Source organism: Danio rerio, chromosome 20, assembly GCF_052040795.2.
Source record: "Danio rerio strain M-AB ecotype USA chromosome 20, GRCz13ab, whole genome shotgun sequence".
Lineage (NCBI taxonomy): Eukaryota > Metazoa > Chordata > Actinopteri > Cypriniformes > Danionidae > Danio > Danio rerio.
The window spans coordinates 34,083,145-34,102,566 of record NC_141040.1 but is presented as its reverse complement, the minus strand read 5'-3'; the positions used below and the strand labels follow the sequence as shown (position 1 = coordinate 34,102,566).

At 34.5% G+C, this 19,422-nt stretch overlaps 1 long non-coding RNA gene across 7 annotated transcripts in view; it reads left to right on the top strand.

Annotated features, from left to right (window-relative positions):
• Positions 1-19,422, top strand: part of LOC137488661 (uncharacterized) — a 332,037-nt gene that overhangs the window by 119,594 nt on the left and 193,021 nt on the right. Inside the window, exon 4 of one of the 7 annotated variants that reach the window (XR_015518523.1) lies at positions 15,343-15,767. The exons of 5 other annotated variants lie outside the window; for them this stretch is intronic. This is a non-coding gene — a long non-coding RNA (uncharacterized LOC137488661). Of the gene's footprint in view, positions 1-4,324; positions 5,257-15,342; positions 15,768-19,422 lie in introns of those variants that run through there. One more of the 7 variants, XR_015518521.1, reaches the window with a different exon arrangement.

Below are 19,422 nucleotides of genomic sequence, written 5' to 3'. Positions count from 1 at the left end.
ACAGCCTATTAGATCATGCAATTTTTGCATGGTGTTTTCAGTTCAACCTCGGTTACTGTCCTCTCTGCGAAAAAAAAAAATAGTTGGCCTAAAATAAAAAATTTTAATTGATAGGTGGCTTTTTTTTTAATCTTAGAGAAGATTTTTAGCTGAAATCAGTGGTGGTGGCTGAGTTAAAAGAAAAAAAAAAAAAGCACATGCAAAAACACTAACAAATAGACTTGAACACATGCACACAAATTCTCACAACCCATCCAAATACAGAAACACAATAAAATTGAACATGCCACAACAGAAATGTGAGGGGTGACCCAAAAAGTGATGTTAGTTGACCTGTTTAGACTCAGTGGTATTGTCAGAGGTGTGTTTTTGTTTATTTTAACATCCTTATCAAACAATTCCTTGCTGTTTGTATATATTTTTATCCCTAATAATCAGACAAAATGCACAATAAACGTAAATTAATCTCTGACTCTAAACAGAAAGATAGATTTCTATTGTGGTCTGTACTATTCAGTTCAATTCAATTTACCTTTATTTGTATAGCGCTTTTACAATATAGATTGTGTCAAAGCAGCTTCACATAAAAGATCGTAGTGAATTGAAACAGTGTAGTTCAGTATTTAGTGTTTAAGTTTAGTTCAGCTCAGTTTAGTGTGTTTTATTAATCACTACTGAGGGCCTAAACACCTGAAGAGCAAATCCATCGATGCGTAGCTCTACCGATCCCAAACCATGGAAGCTATTGGCAACAGTGGAGAGGGGAAAAAACTTCACCAATTGACGAGAGAGTGAAGAAGAAAAACCTTGAGAGAAATCAGACTCAAGTGGGCACGTCTATTTAAATTTCTCCGCTGGCCAAACGTCTTATGCAGAGCTGCAGTCTCAGCGGTGGAGGCTGGAAGCTGGGCCCCAGTGAAGACTCGTCTGTCCCTGGAGCGTCACAATAATCAGTCTCATGCTCTCCACTCCTCCATGACCACCACAGCAGCTGCTCAGGATACGGCCTGGTCCAGGATATGGACACCTTAGGATCATCTCGTTGCTGGTCCTGGATCAATCAGTGACTCTGCATAGTCTGAGGGCCCTGGGAAGAGTATCCCCAGGTGGAAATGGAGAATAAAGAGAATAATTAGCGTAGCTGCTGTTCATAGTGTATAAAAACAGGATGCAGAAACCTGTGTGAAAATCCACTAAGTGATGCACTGAATGTATGCTTTACTAAATAGATGGGTCTTTAATCTAGTTTTGTATTGGGAGAGTGTGTCTGAGCCTCGGACGTTATCAGGAAGGCTATTCCAGAGTTTAGGAGCCATAAACGAGAAGGGTCGACCTCCTTTACTCGACTTTGCTATTCTAAGTACTACCAGAAGCCCTGAGTTTTGAGATCTTAAAGAGCGAGTTGGATTGTAGCGAGACAGAAGGTTGATTAGATAAACAGTAGCTAGATTATTTAAAGCTTTATATGTAAGAAGCAATATTTTAAATTCAATACGAAACTTAACAGGCAGCCACTGTAAGGAGGATAAAATTGGGGTGATATGATCATATTTCCTAGACCTGGTAAGAACTCTGGCAAGTGCGTTTTGTACTAATTGAAGTTTGTTAATAGAGGATGCTGGGCATTCAGCAAATAGTGCATTACAGTAGTCCAGATTAGAAGTCATAAAAGCATGGACTAGCTTTTCTGCATCTTAGATGGATAGCATACTGTTTACAGTGTGTTTCTGTATTTGCATATGTTGTGAGAATTTGTGTGCATGATACTTAAGACACCGATAGAGGTTACAGACATTCTCCATAAACACCTATGGCATAACACCCTATGTACCTTCCCATGGTTTCCCCCACAAAGGCAAACAAAATCATGTTTACAGTTTGTTTGGTGCACAAGAGTTTTCTGTATTTAAACTTCTCAGAACTGTTGCTTTATTATGATTGAGATGATAAATTGATGTATTATTTAGTCTAGAGATTTTGTAGTCATGTTACCCAGTGCCAAGCAACATAATATTTCTTGAATGCAAATGTAAATGTAAGCACAGCCAAGATTTAATATTCACCTCTGCATGAACAGGCATTTAATAAAGTATATTGCTATTCTTTCACTCCATAGAAATGCAGTAAGAGCTGAGTGATAATGCATTAAACACAATACGCAGCAGTCTACATGTGTTTATTACCTCAAATGAAAAATATATCCAGCCAAATATCCAATAAACATGACAAAAATAACAAAAAACATGAATAAACATGCATTATGCCTCTTCGGGGTGGTGCTGAATAAATGTATAATCTGTATATCCTGCATTATGCTTACTGAAAAGCTCAAAACTGGTTGCTTAGTAATAACACAACATCAAACTGGTTTCTTGCTTTGACTTTGCAGTGTTTAATTTAAACTTTGATATACTATAAATTAAAAGTATTTGTTTTGACTGCTGATCTCCTGATGACGCGGCAGTTCATCAGGTTTTGTTGACTTGGTACCATAGACTGAAAAGATATGGACGTAGTATTAGTGACGTCAACCACAGGTTTTTGAAGAACGCAAATGAAGCTGCAAGTGGGCGTAGCCAACTGTCGCCATTTTGTTTGCACCTCATCGTGGTGACTGGGGGCTATAAAAAGGGCAAAGAGGCGGATGTTGCCGCTTGCTTAGTACCTGACCTAAAGTACATGCAAATCTTGTTGACGTGCCCCATGAGTCATGCAACAGTCTGTTTTGTCTTCTGATTGGGATATTGTCCACTGGGGTTTCACACTTGTAGAATTTACATGAGAATGAGGAAAAAATTGTGTCTGAGGCTTATGGTTTCCCTATTTCCAAATATTAATGTTATTGTTAGCCTATGTATAGGTATGTTCATATTTTACTTATAGGGCATCCGGTGTTTCCTCTAGGATTTTTTCCAGCTGTGGCGGCAGACCTTTTACACAAATCTATCAACTACCTATGGCGTTATTTCAATGGCAAATGGAGAAATATAGTGAGCGCAATATCACAAGTCGAGATCGCAAGTTTGCTTGCGCGCCGATTTCCTCTGCTTGTGCACAGCACCTCAAACATCTTGCACATCACCTCAAATATACGCTGCTCAAGCGCAGATCTTCTTGTGCACTCTCAAATAAAAGTTGCTGAAGTGCGATTTCGCGTGTTTATGTAGTGTCTCCGACATTTATAAGATTGTCTAGGAATATTTATGAATGTCTCCAATAGAACTACAGAGCAGCATTAATGCATCCTGATGTAAAGTGAAAGGGCTATAAACTCCAGCAAGTTAAAGTTATTATATGCAGAACCACAGACCTTTATCTATAAATAAATTATAATTATTCAATCTGTATTCACCATAACTGAAAGCCATGTCATGTTCGCTGGCCTCACGCATCACGCACCTGTCAGTCAGCACGTAACCTCACAGGGCTTAACAAATAACGCACAGCACTACTACGGTTACAGAACAGTTTGCGCTGTTATAATTCACTCACCTTTTAATATGTTTTAATGCAATTATTACATGCTATTAAAAAACAGCAACAACAATGACTGAATGTTTTGAATGAGAAGCTGTAATGTAGCCGTGGAGGGATGCATTTTTATGTGGCCATGGAAGAATGAATGTATTGAAACCATGGGCATCTTTAATAAGATTACATTTATGTGAATGATCACTCATTTTTTACAAAATTTTAACATCACTATATGACAAGAAGCTGGCACTCCAGACTGTCATGAACACTATAAAAATTGGTTGCAAAAGCTGTGAATTAAAGATAAGAACGTTGCAAATATTGTTTAGTTTCTTGCATATAGTGGCTGTTTTGTTTCATAAGACCCCCGTGTTTAATCATTCACCATGGGTATTCATTTTGTTTTGCCTCTATTTTTTCTCTAAAACTTCCAATAGCCATTAACTATTATTTGATGAATAACCAAAGTCCATAGTTTTAGCTAACAATCTTTTTTCACTATCTACGGAATAAGAAGAACAAAAGCCCCTGAGGGTGAGTGAAAAAACAGTCATTAATAAGCTGTCATTTTGGGGGTGAACTGTCCTTTTGAACTACCCTAATGTCATATGTTAGTCACTAGATAAGCTGATCTTAGATTATTCTGGAAGCTCTGTATTCCTGGCTGACATCTGACAAGTGCTCACAACTCATCTAAAACCAGCAAAAGAGCCCACCAACCACCATAGGCTTGGTTTAAGCTTTTTTTTTCCAATAGCTTCACCAGTTTAGACCATTATGTCAGATCTTGGCTTTTAGCTGTAGACCTTAATCTCATTCCTATACGCACTCTTTTCCCCACATTCTCAAGGGTCTTCAACCGTGGCCGTAGAAAATCTCAGAGCGCTTCAGGCCTGCAGTCATCAATCACCCCAAAGCCAGACAAGCAGAATATCAGAGCATGAATGTGTGAGCAGCCCCTTCTCCTCTCTTCTCACCCCTGACCTGCTTCTCACTAGCAGCAGGAGAGATGGAGATCACTGGGTGTGTCTAACAGTCCCTGAAGAGCGGATAAACATCCCTGTGTGGCTCTCTCTTCTGTTCTTGCTTGAGCCCATGAGCCCCAGGAGTAAGAGAGGGGTTTGTCAGATGTCCACTTTCAATCTGGATTAGAAATGAGCTGTGGGCTTTTTGAAGGGCAGGTGAAACTGCATTTGTCAGAATCAGATACATAGCACTGCGATTATTGTGGTGTGGGTTTATGGTATATGTTTAATATATGTTTTACAATGTGTATCAAATAAACAGTCCTCAGCATAATTGAGTACAGCCCATTTTGAAAATGAATATTTTTCTCCATTTCTTAGTGAATATAGGCGTGTATTTTGGGGCATTTAAACGAAACAGATTGATTAAACAGATATATTTATTTAAATAATATTTTTGTCACCGAACATATTTAGAAATGGAAAGATAATAGGATTAAATTCAAGCTAAATATTGTAAAAAGAATTGACAACCTACAAATGTTAACAAATTCCTCTTTTTTAAATTTGTATTTAATATTTTTCTATATCATATAAATTTGGGTGCACTAGCTTTTGGACATTATCATAAGTTATTTTGTTAGATAAGCTCCAGATTTGGCTTCAGTACTGACAAATCTAATGTATGTGCACAAATATAATATTGTATAGCTTCATATTAAAAAATGTTAATTTAAAAGATAGATTTGTGAGGGGGTGTAATCGTATGCTGAGCACTTTATTCTACTTAATACATCATAAAACTTTTATAAGCATTTATTTACTTTGTTTTAAATTTATATATTTCAATCTATTTTATATTTAATATATTTTTAGGTAAAAATGTGTATTATTTACAATTGATTGAATTGTGCTCCTTTCTAAGATTTATTAATTAATGATTATGTAAGTGAACACATAGTTTATCTTACACAATAAGTAAATAATATATAAAGAATGCTATTTTAATAATTCCTTGGTAACACTTTATAATTACACACTATGAGTCATTTAATAGGCATTAGCAAGTAGTGAGTTCATTATCTGTTAAGCATTAACTCTACATTAACAGATGTTAGTAAAAGCAGTTTGTAACTGCATATACAAATGCTCTATTCCTGACTTATAAGCACATCTATAATGTGCTTATTGATTACATTTTCATACGTTGTTATTCATTTTTTTATTACTAAATTAAGTATTGCATCGTTTAAAAACCTGTTATTTGAGAGAAGTTGCTGGTTTTTAAGGATTTTTCAGAATGCATAAGTAAATGATTAGTAAATATAATTAATTAACATGTATATATTTTATTATTCAGGCTATATTAATAGTTAATTTGAATGTTAATAGTTGCTTTTTTAACTTCATCCAGTTTAGTGACCTAATCTAATGAGGACTATTTTTGCTTTAAAAATCTCTGACAATTAAAGGTTCAGTTATATTTTAAACAGGAAAAAAGTAAATAAACAACTATTTATTTGAAGATACACAAATGAAAAATAAATCTTTGCAATCTTAACTAAAATAAGATTACTGCACCATTTACAAATCGCTAAATAACATTGAAATGTTGCATCATGATATATTGTTAAATTATTATATTGTTGTTTTAACCAATTTTATGTTATATTTTGACACTCTTGTTATTCGGCAATGATTAAACTTTACAGGAATTTTACTTTTTAGATAAGATTGCAAAGATGTATTGTTCATTTAATACTAATAAATATATATAATATTATTATATATATATATATATATATATATATATATATATATATATATATATATATATATATATATATATATATATATAAATTATTATTAATATATATTATTATTATTATATAGAAAATACTTTATATAATATAATACTTTAATAAGTTGATAAAGCATTTAATAACATACAAATTAACTCTTAGTATATGCCTGAATAATAATTTATAAATGTTGATTTGAACTCATTCTGAATAATCTTAAAAACCCCCAACTTAAATACAAATGATTTGTTAATAATGCGATACTTAATTTAGTAATGACAAATAAATCATTAACAAAGTATGAAAGTACAATTATTAGGCACATTTTAAATGTGCTTTTAAGTCAAGAATAGAGCATTCGTAACTGCAGTTATAAACTGCTTACTTGTCTATTAATGCTTAACAAATAACAAATTCACTATTTGCTAATGCTTTATAGATGATTCATAGTGTGTAGTTATTATAAAGTATTACACATTTGGGTAAATTAAAATTAAAACAATTACAAATATTCATAAAACAAGTTTCAAAAAATTAAGTGTAGATGCATATGCGTAGACATTATTTAAAACATGTATTCATAATGTAAAACTGCATTGAATTATTTGTTGAATTCATGTGTACTAAAAACCCAATTTAAAAGTGAAAAGAGTGGAGAGGCATTGGAAATGCTTACAATAGAACAGGGTCAATAAAGTAATAAAACAGAGTAGAATGACAGAACAGTTGGTGTTATTGACACTCTTATGGTATCAGTAAATTGCACTGCTGAAATAGCTGGCAGAAAAACACATTGTCGCAGTGCTAATAGAATATTTTGGAGGTGCAAATTAAAATTCGAACATTTTGTGTATTTGGGAGCTGCACCTTACAAGTCAGTGTGACTTACTTATTTTAAACACCTAATCATTTATTTATCTCATAAAATTACTTCATTATTAATTGAATACAGGAATTTCATTTTTTTTTAGATCAGTCTGTATTTGGGAGCTGCTCCTTACACTGTTAAGTTAGCATTACTTATTTAGAGACACCTAATCATTTAGTATAGTGTAACTTTTTTGGGACTTCTGTTTCAGATAAATAATAAGGCATATATGTGGTTAAACTGCATAAAAACAACCTCCCAAATGCTGTCAACAAAGGCAGATTTCCAGTCAGACTTTCACTCCAAATACTCTTTAATCTCACACAAATGTGCATTCTGCTCTCATCTGTTCAAACTTATCGGTACGACTCTTAAATGATGCTTTCGGAATTTCCAATTTTCCTCTGACAAACCCCCGAATTGACTTTATTTTTTTATTTCGCTGTGTACGCACAGTATGTAAATAAGAACCTTTCTGTTTAAAACCATTTCGCTGCGCCACAGCATCTTTTTCGCCGTCTCGGAGATGACATGTCAGAACCTTAATTTGCACCTCCAAAATATTCTATCAGCACCGAGGCACGGTGTTTTTCTGAATGTCATGTAGGAGCCAAGGCGAAATGTGCAGCTAATTATGGGGGAATATGCAGCAGTCCAACGTGTAGTTAGCGCGCTTGGGCTGTAGGAATAGATTCAGACAGCCAAATCCATCACCAGCCATCTGGTTACCTTAGCGCCATTACCGCTCTGACATGTTCTGCTCGGGGCCTGTCACCGCCAATTGTGTAGCCCTCAGTCAGACAGAGCAGCTCATTTGACCAAGCAATTTTTAATTTGCACAGCACCCACTATTTGACAGAATATGTGAATCGCTGCTTTTTCATCGTTCTGGCTCGCTCTGTTTTTTTTCCCTGACAATTAGATGGAAACTAAGAAGAGTGCGTCCGCTTCAAAAATGGTGATTCGAAATAAAACGCTCGCATACTAGACGCCGAGATCTTCTCACCGGTAATGTGGCGTTCATTTGAGTGGAAGTAACGCTGAAAGTGCAGTTTGAGTTCGCTCGGTTCCCTCAGGACTGCAGGCTCAGCTCGTGTATTGACATTTTTTGCTATCGTTCAACTTAAATGGGCTCTAAAATCTATATGTCCAGAATCAAAGAACAATCGAATAGTTGTTTCTGTTGCTGATGAGCAGTGGTTTGGGTTTGCAAGAATGCTAGATGTTGGATGACTTTGAAATTGGCTTAACAGAGCTAACCATTGCTGTGAATAAATACAGCTTAGACCAGGATAAAGTGATTCGCTAGTTGCCTGGTAATTAGACCTGTTGTGTTCTGATGGTTTTAATTGGTTCTTGTTAGCTGTTTGGGTTGGGAGGACAGCTAAGTTGCAGCCTTGCAACTTTCTCCATAATCAAAATTAAAATCATCACTATTTGTGTTATTTACAGAAAACTACTTTTACACTGAGCGTGTCTCGCAGCAGATCTGGCCTTATCAACCCACACTGTGTTTATAGAGGAATCTATGAGAGTGTTTCTTGACAGGCGACAGACAAGGGACTGATATAGTTGCTTAATCAGGCATCAAAGGCCCACGCAAAAACACTGCCTCCCAAACCTCAGCTGTCAGATTCTACTCATTATCTTACACATTGTCTTTGCGCATTAATATTATATTCGTCATGAACCAGTTACTGTAGACAAATGCTAAAAAGGTGCTACACTTCTATCAGACAAGGGCAGAAGCTCCCTAAATAAGAATACTAAAATAATTAAATAATTAAAGGTTTGTGTTAATTAAGGCAAGACGCTGCAGGCATAAACTTTTTTTTATGTACCTGTCAGTTTTTAAGATTTTGGGCTTAGTGTGGTTGTAGATTTAAATCAAAATACTATAATACTGTTTATCTCCTCCACCTCAATACTTTCATACTCCAAACATTACAGTTTTATTCATGTCCGTTTTCTGAAGGTTTTTAAAATGTGAATGTGTTTTATTTTTCACAGTATTTTCCAAATTATATATTTTTTTCTGAATTATGAAGTGATCAAAAACCATTACCAAAACTTTTGACTGTAATATGTCTGAAAAATGTAACAAGAATGATGCTAAGTCTGCCTTTATACAATTTTCAAATATCAGTTAGAGATATACATGCAAATTAGTGCATAGTTAATGATAAAAATTCCTAAAGCCCTGGTCAGATCTAGGGCTGTGCAATTAATCGAAATTCAGTTTCGATTTCAATTTTGGCTTCTAACGATTATGAAAAAAACATGAATCGAGATATAACACATTTCTAATAACTGACTTCTTTTATCTTCGCTATGATGGCACAATTTTTAACATACAAGCATTTAGCTTAAAGTGACATTTAAATGCTTAATTAGGTTAATTGGGCAAGTTTGGGCAATTAGGTAAATCATTGTACAACAGTAGTTTCTTCTGCAGACAATCCAAAAAAAAAATTGCTTTGGGGGACTAATAATATTGACCTTAAAATAGATTAATATATATATATATATATATATAAATATTTAAACCTGCTTTTATTCTAGCCAAAATAAAACAAATAAGACTTTTTCCTGAAGAAAAAACATTATAGGAAATACTGCTAAAAATTCCTTGCTCTGTTAAACATTATTTGGGAAATATTTATCTAAAAAAAAAGAAAATTCACAGGAGGGTGAAAAATTTTGACTTCAATCGTATATCGTTTTAAATAATTGTGATTATAATTATGACCAAAATAATTGTGATTATGATTTTTCCCATAATCAAGCAGCCCAAGTCAGATCACATGATTTTGTCACAATTTCCTTGACATATAGTGTTGTGGGGAGTCGTAAACAACAAATGGGCGTGCAATCGTGTTTTCTTGTGTAATTTGGCGTAGTTCATGACAACCGAAACTATGTTTGTGATGCCTCATGACACCATCGCAGAAAGTTTAGCATGTTTAATTTTTTGCCCATCTTCATGGCGAGTTCCATCACGTGGCTGATACTGTGCAATAGGGGCACATCATTTCTCAGTTATATCCGTGGGTTCTGCTTTTAATCTGCAGGTCAGGTAATCAAATAATAGGCTGCATTTTTTACTTATGGGTGAGTCTCAGTGCTACAAATACATTGTAAAACCTGTCTTGCTTATTTAAATTACTTGAATAAACTAATTAAATGGAAACTGACCGGCGCAATGGATGATTTTGCCATTAAAGCTAAAACAGTTTAATATAAGTTTATCTGAGTCTGAATATTTCACTTTAATTTTATTTAGGCTAAATTTTATTTTATTTAACAAACCAGTTTGTGATTTGGCGCTGAAACATATAGCGGACTGGTTTTGAAGCACTTTACCTCAGATGTTATTTGTTACTCTTGTTTATTTATAAGGATAATTAACCAACAAAAAAATACATTAAAGATACAAATTATACCAAATGAAATTAGTTTCAAAAAGATATTTTTTCCAATAAAAGTATACAAATTATATTTTTGTTTGTGTCCGTCCACTACCCTACTCAACTGTATTTTGTCTTGAGCATCTGATTTTTGCTTGGTGCTGACGTGCTTTCCTTTTCTCCGTCTCACTTGTGGCAAATTCAGGCGAGGGAGTGTTTAACAAGCAACGCCCTGGTGGGAAAACATACATTTAGATTTAAAATAAAATATCATAATATTAAAAAGGAAATATACATTTTATGTTACAAATGTCATAATGAATTCCTTTAAATAATGTAGCTTAGTTGTCAGCAAACATGAGTGTTTATTAAGGGTGACAAAATATTTAAAATACCATTGAAATTAATAAGATAAGAAATGATGTTATAGCAACACTTGTAACTACTTTGAAAAATACCGCTCATCGTAGACATCACAGGATGACTGATGGTAAAGGAATGTGTGGTCTGGCACATTTGTTACCCATGACCATTCATGATTTTATTGAGACAAAATTGCATAATTTTGACATATAGTGACTTTCGTAAGCTACAATAAAAATAGCGTGATCTGAGTGAGGCTTGATTTAAAAACTTAAACGTAACATTTTACAAAACTTGTAATACAAGAAACATTCACAATAATTGATGTAATTAATCAACTGGAGTAAAGTGATGATAAATATTAAGTATTTTTTCCCGCAGCCTATTCATGCCTTAAATATGCATATGTCGATTAATTAAAAATATATAATGAATAGAACTTAAGGAGTCCCTGCATTTCGAAATGAGTCCTATGTAAATTCAGTGTTGCACTTTGATACATGTGCTATAAATCATACAGCGTCGGTTTCGTGGGGTTACGTCATCTCGTGCTGTCAGATGCCTTCCAGTTCTTAATTATGAAGTTATAACACCTCCGTCTTTTGTCTCGGTGCCTCCGTAATGAACCCCGCTGCTTGATTCATTGTCAATAGTTTGACAGAACAATAGAGGAGCCTTCACAGAGACGCAGCAGAGAGCCACTGTTCTCCTTACATTGATTCACTGGGTTAATTTAGGCCTAGCAGAGGGAGATTAAGCCTGCTCTGCGTTGCTCAATACACTACACTAAAGCACATTGCAGTAATTACAGCCTTTAAGTGAAGACAGAGTGATCAAAGCAGGATGTATGAATCTGTGTTTATATCTCGGCCTTGTTGATCCTTTGTGCAAATTCAGTGACTCAGCATCTCTGCTTATTTGAGTTTGAGAATATGCTGCACTTTTGTTTTCTTCACGTAAAAGTAGCAAGTTGTTGGATGTACTATTAGATTAGATAAGATTAGATTCAACTTTATTGTCATTACACATGTACAAGTACAATGCAACGAAATGCAGTTTAGGTCTAACCAGCAGTGCAATAGCAGCAATTGCAGGATACAGGAATAAGTTATAAAGTGCAGTTATAGAAAACTATGGTGATATTTACAGATGGATGTACAATGAACATTATATACAGGTTGGATAAGCTATGAACAGATTTACAATATATGAATATATATGCAGGTTGCTATTTATATCAGTAGTGTGCAGATAGATAAACATGATTACAAGTCTATATGTTATAATATATGAATATGTACAGGGATAGATAAACATGATTACAAGTGTATATGTTACAATACATATATGTACAGGTTGCTATTAATAATCAGTATGAAGGATTCGGATTTGTGCTTTCCAATCCGTCTCATCATGGACCATGGACCAACGTTTATCCTTTTGGTATTTGTGTGTGTTTTTTTCCAGCTGTGGGCAAATTAGAATCTGTGAATGTTAAGGAAATGCATTTTAAAGCAATTTTTAAAGACTCTAAAAGAACCATTCAAATATTTTCTTTTGTGATTCATTTATAATAGGTTCTATGCAGAGCTAGTGTTTTACAGCCAATGATAAACTTCTGGTGAAAGCTCAATGTGACTGTTTTCAATTCCATAAGGTTCCTTTTACAGCAATGGTGTAATGCAATTAAAATACATTCAGTTAAATAGATTTAAGCATTTATTTAGTTGTTCAAGCGTAAAAATTAGATGAAAAACTGTATAATCACTTACGCTGTTAGGATCAGCAGGCATCAGAAACTCCATTGAAAATACTGGGGTGATATAAACTTTAAAATAAATTTTAAAGACATGTCTGGGGAAAGTGGAATTTAATATAGTGCTTCTTGTCCGGTCTGAGACCCACATTATATCGTATATCAGGCAGTGAAGATCACTGATTTTGAAAGAAATCAGACCTTAAATGTTGCAGTTTTATAATGGAGGCTGGCTGGCTGAATGTCCATGTGCATATACCCCATTTAACTAATATTGACCAACACTCAACATAAAATTGAGGTGATTTTTTCTTTTGTCACAATATGGTATTATTATTTGTTATTATTCTATTACATTTTTTGTATTCAGATTATAAATATTTTGAAGTTGCATGTATATTAATTAGCAGTTTATTATTGGATATTATTCAATGCTATTTCTGTCTAAGGGTCATCTTTTATTTTGAATTTAGAATGTCAGGGTTGGAGTAAAATAATTAAATCTGTACACAAAGGGCCTTTAAAAAACAGTAAACATGATTAAATTCCCACAGTGTCTTTGTCACCACCTTTTAAATGATGCATCTAATGTATTAACATTCTTTGGAAGATAAATTAATAATTTAATTAAATGTTTTTACATTGTATATACAAAAATTTAATTTTTCACTTTATTTTATGAGCAGATACTGTTAGTCTTAAGGTGAACAGCTTATCCGTGCAAGTTAATTATCTATAAAAACATTCATTCATTCATTCATTCATTCATTCATTCATTCATTTTCGGCTTAGTCCCTTTATTAATCTGGGGTCGCCACAGTAGAATGAATCGCCAATTTATCTCTTTCAGCTGCAACCCATCACTGGGAAAAATCCATACACACTCATTCACTACCTACAATTTTAGCTTACCCAATTCACCTATACCACATGTTTTAAGACTTGTGTGGGACCCAGCCGGGGCTCAAACCAGCGACGTTCTTGCTGTGAGGCGATTGTGCTACCCACTGCGACACCGTGCTGCCCTAAAAAAACACTAATTTGCAAATCTTTAATTAAAATCTAACCAATTACTTCCTAAATCAAACCAGTTTGACGGCTTGAATATATGCTAAGCCACGTGCAATAATAAAACCGTGAATCATTAAACAAATAAAAGTTAGTTGCAACTTCAGGTTCACACAAATCGTAAATGCTTTAGCATAATTTGAACAATTTATCTAAAATTTGAAATCATCTTAATCTAAATAGCTTTTTGTTTTGTTTATTGTTTTGTCAGTTTATAATTCATACACTTTGGTTAAAAAAGTCATAAGTAAAGCCAGAAGGAATCTGTGGACATTTTTTACTAATTCTGCTGAGAATTTTGTAAAATAAAATCTGCGGATTTATGCGGAATGATTTTAGGAGTATCATAAGATATTATGATTATGATTAATATTATATGAAATCAACAATTTAGACATTTTTCACTTTTATTTAATGTTTACAATGCAAATCCAATTAGATACTAAAAGGGAAAATATTTTAATATTATTATTATTATTATTATTATTATTATTATTATTAATATATCACATTAAAATTAGTGAGATGATTAAAAAAACTGAATAAATATAGATTGACACACATTTACACAGATAAAAACATAGATTCAACGATGGGCTAAAAATCTGCAGAAATCAGTGGATTTCTTTGTGCGCAGATTCTGTCTTGGCCTAGTCATAAGACTCCTCTGTGGCACTGCCATAAGAACATTACTGTTAATCAATACAGTTTATTAGGTTGTGAATCACTAGATAACAAATCTAAGCAGTAGCAAGGACTATAAACTAAATTCTCAGAGTGTGAAAAATTTAGTCAAAAATGAGGCAGTATCACTTTTTTTTATGTCCTGGTGACTTGCTTTCACTTTTATTTGCCGTTATATGTGATTAAGGGGATGCTTTAATTCTGTGGACTACATATAAGCCAATGCTAAAAATCTCTTTCAGAGGATCATCTCTGTTGGGTTGTTCATAGTTTTCAACTCTGGTGCAAAATATAGCAGGTATCACACATCACACAGTGATGACATTCACACACGTGGACATGCTCAAATATGTTTTCATTATCTCCTGCCTTCATATGGAAAGGCCATCAGCATATATGCATTTAAACGGACGCAAAAATGCGCTACCGTCCCAAACATGAGTAAACACAAATTCATATAGCAATCATATGAATGATACACAATCACTCATAGGCACACGCACTCACACAGAATAGCTGATTTGATTAAGTCTCAAGCCCCCATTATTATGTTAGGTAGGTGGTGTAGAATTTCAATGATAATCCATAATGCATGACCAGCTCTGTTGCCGTGGAAACATAAATTCAAGGTTACCAGCTTGCAGACACAGAACGGGCTGCTCCAAGGAGGCGCTGCTCAAAATTCAGCTCATGGAGGTGGAGCATCAATCAAACTGTCGCAGATTGCAAAGTACTCATAATCAGATGGAATGCCTCGGAGAGAGAGAGAGAGAAAGAGATAGAGTGAGAGAGAGAGGAAGCTCATATGTTTGGGAATATGTAGACAAACAACATCGGTCTACATAAGTAGGAGGAAAAAGACTAAGCAATGTTCTTTGTCCACAAACACCTACAGCTTTGGTATGGAACTGGTCAATTTGAGGCAATATCACAGGTTTTTTTTTTTCATTTCCAGGCGACTTGCTTTCACTTTATTTGCTGTTATCTTGCTCGGGCAGGCTGGGATGTGACCTGAGCCTTCTGCTGTGGGGGGATGATGGAAATCAATTCTCAACAGAGATGCTCCGTAAGCTAGCCACAGGCCCCCTGCAGAGACACAGAAAGAGCTCTCGGGGCCATGACTAGGCCCAAACAGAAGGGATTTTTCATACGCTGCACTGATTTCGAAGCACAATTGATGATTTGGATATGGTAAAATGTGTTCAATTGTGCTGATTTATAGAGTCTTACTCACTGTTGAAATCATAAATCACCAATTTAAAAAATTAAAAACCTGCTTTTATTCTACCTGAAAACAAATAAGACTTTCTCCAGAAGAAAAATATGATCAGACGTACTGTCAAAATTTCCTTGTTCTATTAAACATCATTTGGGAAATAATTTTTTTTTTTAAGTGTGTGTGTGTGTGTGTATATATATATATATAAATATATATATATATATATAAATGAGCAATATCACACGAATAGCAGTGCGATATGGCCGTATATCAGCACTGGTGGGAGGCGTGCGTTGGCAAGAGGCTGCAGACCGAGTGCTTTAGTGCCCCCACCAGTGCCAATATACAGCCATATCGCACTTCTACGATTGTGATATTGCGTTTATACAACAGTTTGACCCACCCCAGCTGCCGGAAATAAACTGTAAAATTACGTTTTTATTTATTTTTATTTTTTTTTACAGTGCAGGGCCTATAATGTGACCCTTAATAACATATAAAGAGACCTTCTATTGCACATTGCAATGTTTCATTGCATTGCATCGTGTTGGGACACATTGTCAATGAAAACAAAATGAATACAGAGCTACTGAGAACTTAACTGAAACATTTAGAAAGATAATTACTTTATTAAATTGAATTTTATTAGGTCATAAATTGCTTTCTAAAATGTTTGCTTATAAGAGCCCCAGTTCATTGTGTTCATAACTTCCTACTTTAGGTTTAATCCTAATTTACTGCTGGCACTGTCCTAAATGGATCTTAGTACACAGATTATGATGATTCATCTCAGGGATTATCTAACATTTTGGTCCCCTGAATGACCTAATGACCTATATGACCTAAAATAATTACTTGATGTTCCTCCGGAGATTTTAATTTAATATCTGAATAATTTTCGCGTCACTCCAAGTGATGTAAGGCAACATTTGGAAACAATATTGTCTAGTGTCCTGTACCGACTCACTAAAAAGATGTATTTGTGTTTCAGGCTTCATGGCTCATGCTGTGTTTGCTGAAATGGAAATAATAACAGGGAAGAGCAGTGAAGCACAGTCAATGTTTACAAATGGTTTCAGTCACAGAGGTCATTCCAAAATATAGGGTAGGCTTTATTTTTCAAAAATAAAATAATGTATAAAAACACATTTCATCTGAGTAGATTTTTCAGTTCGCAATGGCACTATAGTGGCCTAATTCCCAGTATTTTCCCAGCATGAAGCATTTGGCACATCAATTGTGGCGTTTATATGGCAGTGTTTTACACAGTTGTAGAAACAAAGCTTCTTTCTCACACATTCTCTGTTTTAATTTAATTCTTTTCCTGTGTTTTTGACTCTGCATCTGTCTGGGCAGGGCTTCAGCAGTCATTGAGAAGAGCTGGTCAGATTCCCAGAGCTGTGATTGTGTTTTGGAGGGAGGATATTGTTCTGTTTTTTCTCTTTAACATATCGGTTTTCTTTAAGCTGGTCTGTAGTCTGTGAGGGAGGCAAGATTTTGCATATATAGTCCTTAAACATGTTACATGTTTTGAGGAAAACAAATCACACTTAACTAGGTTGCAGTGGGCTAAATTTGCATTATTGGGGACTACAAAATAAAATCAGGTTACTGTTTCAAAATTTACGATTTAGGAAATAATACAAAACTGGCTACCGGTAGCTTAGATTAAGAGAAAAAAAATTTTTTTTGACATTTTTATTTTTAATTACTCCTCAGCAAATAATTTAACTAGAATAAAAAAAGAGAAATTAAAAAATAACAAGTATAAAACAAATTAGATTTATAGTAGTGTTGACAATAAATAAACTAAATATGATACAATTTATAACACAACATTTATAGTGTGATTTTAAAGCCATTTTATGTCACTGAAGCCTATTTCTGCCACAATAAGTTGAATAAATAACATTTATTTCAACTTTTTATTTCACAGTTTAATTCACTCTCATTTGCTACTGAGAAGACAGAATTGTAAGATATATATTTGTATTACCAGATAAAAATAATTATAATTAGCAGATATAAAGCAATTTTGACTTTTATACTCACAATTCTGACTTTATTTATTCAAAATGGTGAGACGTGAAAATACAGTCAATACAATACATTTTGGTAGACGTTTTTGGGAACTTAGAAATATGTGCCTACGGGTACATATGGCTCCATTTTATGTGTAAAATGAATGCTACATGTCAGTAGAACCAACTGCTCACCTTCATATAGACAACTTTTCCACAATGCCGTTTCTAATCTACATAGTTTGCTTTTATAAAGCAATGTCGGATAGGTTTAAGAAAAGGGGTGTGTTGCACAGTTGATATTAAGCTGATACATTATGCGCGACAGCTAGTTGAACACTTCTCTCACAAGATAGACATTAATATGCACAGAAATGTACACAGTGACTTCTAGTTTTTGTACAAGAAATGGCATGTATGAGAAAACTAATACAGTAACGTATTAGATTGTCAGAAATGTACACTGCTCCCTCTAGTGGATTTGTGAAAAACAGAAACTGCAAGAAAACGTATTCCATGGTAAATATACACTCACCAACCACTTTCTTAGGTACACCTTACTAGTACCAGGTTGGATCCGCTTTTTGCCCCTTCGTGGCATAGATTCAAAATGGTACTGAAAATATTCCTCAGAGATTTTGGTTCATCTTGACATGATAGATAGCATCATCATATTGCAACATGGTCAGCAACAGTTCTTAGGTTGGCTGTGGCGTTGACACAATGCTCAATTGGTGCTAATGGGCCCGAAGTGTGTCAAAAAAATATCCCCCACACCATTACTCCACCACCACCAGCCTGAACCGTTGATACAAGGCAGGATGGATTTATGATTTCATGTTGTTGAAGCCAAATTCTGAACTTACCATCGGAATGTCGCAGCAGAAATCAAGACTCATCAGACCAGGCATTGTCTTAATCATGTCTACATGTCTAATTGCTTTGAATTGTTGCCATGTAGTTAGCTGATTAGAAATTCGCGTTGACGAGCAGTTATACAGGTGTACCTAATAAAGTGGCCAGTGAGCGTATTTGTCAGTTCTCAAAAATGTATTCCTGGGCACAGATTTTCAATGAGCCTGGGTTGGTTATATGCATTGCTGCAGAATTCAGATCATAAAAATGTCACTTTATATATATTTATATATATCCAAATGGTGTTGAAAGAGTCACATACTGTATTTATAAGATATAATTCACCCAAAAAATGACATTTCCGTCTTCATGTAATGTATTTGCGATCGCAAAATCACACGTGATGTGAGCTGACCATCAGCTGTTGCCACACAGAGATCGGGCGCGTGCGTGCCTCAGAATGGAGTATACTTTAGTGAACAGAACCTGCATAGGCTGTGGTTCGTGAATAATAGGTTCTAATGTTGTAAATAACATTCAGTTTTGTGGCACAGAGTGATCATTTGGGAGCCGCGCGGGAAGTGAATCGCTCTTAGCAGTGAAAATGAAACCGAAAGCACGCACACTGTGTTGCCAGATGTAGCTGACTGATTCCAGCCCAAAAAGTATACAAAACCCGCCGAAATGCAAAAATACTCACCCAGTCTTCTTTATTCACGAAAATCATGTCAGTTGCAGATTTTAAGCAAAAAATCACAGATTATAAGCATGTGACTCAAACACAATAATTCAACATCAGAAATATCATCTGCATTAATGACCAGGACAAACCTAAAGTTTGTTCAAGTCCACCATTCCAAGTCTATACAAAATTTAGCATTTTAACCAACAGTTCAGCTACACAAAGCCTATTGATGTTTTACCACATGTTTGAGAATAA